The sequence below is a fragment of the Hipposideros armiger genome, unplaced genomic scaffold, assembly GCF_001890085.2.
Source record: "Hipposideros armiger isolate ML-2016 unplaced genomic scaffold, ASM189008v1 scaffold_1232, whole genome shotgun sequence".
NCBI classification, from domain to species: Eukaryota; Metazoa; Chordata; class Mammalia; order Chiroptera; family Hipposideridae; genus Hipposideros; species Hipposideros armiger.
This window is the reverse complement of record NW_017732582.1, coordinates 81,494-87,851: the sequence shown is the minus strand read 5'-3', so window position 1 is coordinate 87,851 and position 6,358 is coordinate 81,494. Positions and strand designations below refer to the sequence as shown.

Sequence of the window (6,358 nt, the reverse complement as noted above, 5' to 3'; positions counted from 1 at the left end):
CTGACTCTGGCCGGCCGAGTGGCGCGATGGTTAAGAACTCGCTTGGGATGCCAGAGGGCCCCGGTTCGGATCCCACATATGAGGGCCAGTGACACTGCCCTCCACAGCTAAGATGCTGAACAACAGCTCAACCTGGAGCTGGGCTGCCATGAGTCGCGGGCAACGGCGTAGGCTGCAGCCCCTGATGCAGTGGGTTGCCATGGGCTACCGTGTGTAGCCAGCAGCCAGCGTGAGCGGCCAGCAGCCGCAGTGAGTGGCCGTCCAGAAGCCAGCGACTGATCTGCCTCACCCGGGAAGAGCGCAATGACGGTGCCAACTTGGGCCAGTGAAGCAATGTCCTCCACAACTAGATTGAAGAACGAAAATGACAGCAACTTGTCTGTTACCCTTCCCCCAAATCCCCAGCACTGCTCCCATCCCCGCAATTCCCCAATAAAAAAAATCTAAAAAAAAAAAAAAAAAAAGATGGCTGACTCACATTCACTAGACATTATTATTATTATTATTATTAAAATTTATTAGGGTGACAATAGTTAGTAAAATTATATGTTTCAAGTGTACATTTCTATAATACATCATCTATATATTGCATTGTGTGTTCACCACCCAAAGTCAGTTCTCCTCCCATCACCATGTATTTGACCCCCTAGTGGCTTAGGATTCCAAGTGTGGCTGTTCCCATCAAACAAGACTGAAGCTGCAGGGCCCTTGGGAAATAACACAGTATCACATCTGCCCTGTTCTATAGGTCAAAGTATGGCCAAGCTCAGCCATATTCGAGAGGGAAGGGTAAAAAGGTGCACCTCTTAATGGGATGAATGTCAAAGACTTTGCAACCATTTCAAAATTTCTATAATAGTCAAAATGTAATGCTAATTGTGATTTAAAAAGTTCATATGACATGAATAGAATGTATTACAAACATTGGAAGAGTTTTATGATGTAATAATGATGTCCCCGATTCATTCCTGGCATACGTTTTTCTGTTTGTTTCTCTATTTCTTTAAGCAGTCTTCGTTCAAGTTGAGAATTACATTACTCTTTTCAAATAATCAATTTTCGTATTTGTTAGCTTTTTCAGTTATACATTTATTTTCTATTACAGTAATTGTTATCTTTATTATTTTCTCCCTTCTTCTAAGTATAATTCGTACTTTGTTTTCTAACTCATTAGATATGTACAATTTTGATTTTCATAATTTCTTCATATATAAAATGCATTTTGAACCCTGCAGTTCTCCTTAAGCACTGCTTCAAAGAAATTCATCCAATTTTGTATGTATTATATTGTTTTCCATTTATTGAAAATATTTCATCATTTCCATTGTGACTATTTTTTTGATGAATGATTTTAAAAGTATATTGGTTAATTTCCAAATACATGGGGATTCTGCGTTTATTTTTCTCCATTGATTTCAAGTTTAATTTTTTTCTGTGGTCAGAGGACATACTCTATATTTTATCACTACTTTGAAATGTGTTGTAACTTTTTTTTTAAGTTTTTTATTGGAGAATTGGGGGATGGGAACAGTGCTGGGGAATTGGGGGAAGGGGAACAGACAAGTTGCTGTCGTTTTGTTCTTCAGTCTAGTGGTGGAGGACGCTGCTTCACTCGCCCAAGTTGGCAGCATCATTGCGCTCTTCCCTGCCGAGGCACATCAGTCGCCGGCTTCTGGACGGCCGCTCACTGCGGCTGCTGGCTGCTCACGCTGGCTGCCAGCTACACACGGTAGCCCATGGCAACCCACTGCCACAGGGGCTGCAGCCTACGCCGTCGCCGGTGACTCACAGTAGCCCAGCTCCAGGTTGAGCTGTTGTTCAGCATCTTAGCTGTGAAGGGCAGTGTCACTGGCCCTCATATGTGGGATCCGAACCAGGGCCCTCTGGCGTCGGAAGCCAGTTCTTAACCATCGCGCCACTCGGCTAGCCCTTGTAACTTTCTTGATAGCCCACCACATGGATAATTTTTATCAGTGTTTCATGGGTACTTAAAAAAATGTTTACTCTGCAATTTTTGAGTTTAATTGTTATACATATGGCAATTAAACTATTTTGTTTTTTTATGCTTTACAAATTCTCCATATATTTACATATTTTATGCTGTTCTATTGATTACTGAGAGTAGTAAAATCTCTCCCACTGATTTCAGATATGTTTATTTCTCTTTTTAGTTTTAGAAATTTCTTTTGTATATATTTAAAACTATGTTACAAAATGCATAGAAATTCTTATATATTCCTGGTGAACTGACATCTTAAAATATCCCTTTTTCTTTAAAATAATGCTCCTTAAGTATAATTTGTCTGATGTTTAAGATAACACAATATTTCTTTATGTGTTTCCATGGTGTCTTTTATTTCTCACTCTTTATTGTCAACCTTTAAGTATTATTATATTTCTCGTGTGAATATTATAAGTGGTACACAATTTAATTTTTTAATGTTGTCTGAAAAAGTTTTTATTAACTGTATTCTTTATTACTTACTGATGAGTTAGAATTTAGGCTGAATCTTACCATTTGCTTTATTTCACACCTAATCTTTGTTTTTTTCCCTCTTATTTTAAAAAATTTCATTAGGATTCCTTGTTTTAATTCTATTTTCCCCTCTAATAGATTTTTAGCTGTTCAATCTTTAGTATATTTCACTTCTCAGATAATGAAGGTTCTCACATTTTTATTACCATTTATGCTATCATATATGTTTCATATATTTCAATTCTATATTTTTTACATATCATAAAATGTTACTCCTTTGTTTTATGAGGTGGTAAATTATTTAGATTTACACAAATGGTTATCGTTTCACCATTTTCCATTTCTTTTGCATCTCTGATATAAAATCTTGGATTATTTTGCACCTAACCCTGAAAATAAATATTTCTTGTAAGTGTAAAATTTTAATTTGGTATTTTTTTCCAAATACTGTATAATATCATTCCTTATTTTCTGCTTTGCATGTGTTTGTCTTAATAAATCAGCTGTTTGCCTTTGTTTTAATGTTTTGAAGATAATATGTCCGTATTCTTTGGCTAGGTTCCTATTTTTCTATGCCTTTTAGTTTTCAGTAATTTGCTATAATGTGCCTAGATTTCCCCCACCTGGGGTTCTAGATTGGGGCTCTAGACAATTCAGAACTTTCAGCATGTTGCTTCGAACCCATTCTCATTCTCTGATTACATATATGTTAAAACTTTCTAATTTGATCCAGATATCTCTTATGCTCTTTTATGTGCTTCCTTCATTTTGTCTTCTTGCACTTCAGAATATATATATTTTTTACTGACTTATCTTCTAATTGGCTAATCCTTTATTATGCATATAGGTTTTATTTTCAATTATTATGGCTTTCATTTCTGGATAGTTCATTAGATTTTGTTTATATTATTAAATTATTTCTAAAATTCCCAACCATGTAATTTAATTACTTGGCAGTTTCATTATAGGTATTTTAAAGTCATGCCATATCTGTATATACTATGGATTTGTTCCTATTTTCTGTTATTGCACATGCTTTTTTGGTCAGTTCTCTTTTTGTATAAGTAGGTTAGTTTCTTTTTGTTGTTGTTTGGCTGTTTTTTAGATAACATAGATGAAAGAATCCCAAGATATTATCCTCCCCAAAGAGGACCTCTTCCATAAAGCAGATAGCCATGGACAGTCATCTTATTCCACATAGAGTTTGCACTAAATTGATCTTGGCCTCAGTACTTTCAGGATGGGCCAATTCCACAATAATCAAGCGCTCTCTCTCTCTCTCTCTCTCTCTCTCTCTCTCTCTCTCTCCCTCTCTCTTTCTGCCCATTATAATCCGAATTGAGACCCTGAGGTGATTATCAGGGCCCATCATCTTAAGTTCGCGAACTTAATTGTCTGACCTAGTAGATATTTTTTCTTAAGTCCACTTTCTTTAATATTGTACAAAAACATACGAGTAGAAACAAAAGCAAATTAAACATTATCACATTTGTTTACACCACTATCTAGTTCTTCATGTTAACTTTACTATTAAAACAATAAAACACTATTTTTTATTTTCCATCCCCATGATTTTGCCAAAAGCTCTATTCACTCAGAGATTCCCAGTCTCTGATTTTGAATCATCAAACGCTTTGATGAGAAAAGCCATACTGAATGCTGGGATAATTTAGTAGACTTCCATTCTTTCTTGGATCTTGGTGTCGCAATCCTCACTCCCATGTTATTTCACATATGAAGTCTGACACTTAAGTTTGCAAATTCCTCCTAGAAAAAGTGCTACCCACCGCATTGCTGAATATAACTGTGGTCACCTTCGAAGTACACCCCTTGGGAAGCTATGCATCGACACCAGTGCCTACTCCACCCTTCGAAGCAATTTTAAAACTCTTTCTGGAATGGACATCAGAGCCATCATCATATTACCCTTGATGTCCTGAATATCATCAAAATGTCTTCTTTTCAATATTTCCTTTATCTTTGAGTAAAGAAAGAAGTCACTGGGGGCCACATCAGGTGAGTACAGAGGGTTCTCCAATACAGTTATTTGTTTACTGGCTAAAAATTCCCTCATAGACAGCTCCGTATGAGCTGGTACATTGTCATGATGCAAGAGCTATGAATTGTTGGTGAAAATCTCAGGACATTTTCATCTAACTTTTTCATGCAACCTTTTCAACACTTCCAAATAATAAACTTGGTTAACTGTTTATTCAGTTGGTACAAATTCATAATGAATAATCCCTCTGATATCAAAAAAGTTTAGCAATGTTGTTACAACAAGGTCAGAAATTTAATTGTCCAACCTCATAGATACATTTTTTTGAAGTCCACTTTCTTTAATATTGTACAAAAACATGAATATGAACAAAAGCAACTTAAACATTATCACATTTGTTTACACCACTATCTAGTTCTTCATGTAAACTTTACTATTAAAACAATAGAAAGCAAGTGGCAATTTAGGGATCAGGAAAGAGATAAAATCAAAAAAACTTTTCTACCATGTTTATTCTACACTGTGTAGAACTCTGCTCACAGAGATGGCTTTTTATACTTCTCCACTATGCAGCAATTCAGTTGTATATAAAACTGCTCAAAAGCTGAGGGACATTAGAAATTATGGGTATATATCCTGGTGCACTGTCATACAATTTAAACAACGGTGCAGCTAACAGCTTATAATTTTTAGGGACTGCAAAGAAAGCTTTCTCTTGAAGTTGAACCAAAAATAACTTCTTGTGGTTCCTTAGGCTTTGTAATATGTACAAGAATATGGGCATACTGAGGAGATTCATAATTTGGTCTCCACCAGTTACCAGTGTAGTCAATGACCCAGTCTTGCAAGGCTCCATTTTTTTTTTTCCTGAGCCACCATGCCACCTGTTGGTAGCTCAGCGGCAGCTCAGCTCGGGCCAGGAATCGAACTGGCAACCCTGTTACTCAGAGCTCGCACTCTTGAGTGAGCTCTTAACCAACTGAGCCACTCGGCCGGCCCTGCAAGGCTCCATTTTGACGACACAGTATGCATCAGCAAACATTTTAATCCCTCAGCTTCATCTTCTCCTAGTTAAGTTCACCACCATGTAGTTTAAGAAAGTTGTTCCTAGCTATAGCAGTAGCACCTAGGGTAACCGGTGCTCATGTACAATCAGAACCCCTTCTATAGTCCTCCTCATTCCAATGTTTTCAAATCCCTCCCACAGACACTGAAATATCACTGCAACAGAGCTGTTCTTCTCATAAAGAGGCACCTTTGTGCCAAAAGTGTAATTGGTAAGAAGGTACAAATAGATGGTGTGCTCCAAGGTGAAGAAGGGCTTGGTCTGCTGGATGTGCATGTTGTGAGACTTGTTGACTCCCTGGGGCCAGCCGGTCTGCAAGAGATTAGGTGGCTCCATGATCAGATCAGCAAGCTAGAGTATTAGCGATGAGTGGAAAATGGGAGGCAGGGAGACTTTTCCGGTGCCAGCAGCAGTTATCCGTGTTCCACTCAGCAGCCGCGGCTCACCATTAACATGAGAACATAAGAGCTCACATACGAGCTGTGATCAAACAACACTGTGAATATTTAAATACAATTACTACAGTAAAAACATATTGCCATTAATCTCCCTCACTTTGAACACACTTATCCCATTGTTCTTGCCACTTTCTGAAGCAGTTCTGAAAGTCTTCTTTCTTGAGTGTCTTTAGTTGCACTGTAATATCTGCCTCCATGTCCTGAATCATTTTGACTTTGGGGAAGAGCCAGAAGTCCCATGGTGCCAGATCCCATGAATAAGGTGGGTGATGTTTTTATTTGACAGAAATTGCCATATACCAGAAACAATGTGTGGCAGGGAGCGTTGTCATGAGGGAGTATGATTTATGGCACACTTT

General features: G+C 37.7%; 1 pseudogene; it reads right to left on the bottom strand.

The window, feature by feature from the left end:
* Positions 1-5,052: 5,052 nt before the first annotated feature.
* LOC109376900 (cleavage and polyadenylation specificity factor subunit 5-like) lies at positions 5,053-5,877 on the bottom strand (annotated as a pseudogene).
* Between the last annotated feature and the right edge of the window lie 481 nt (positions 5,878-6,358).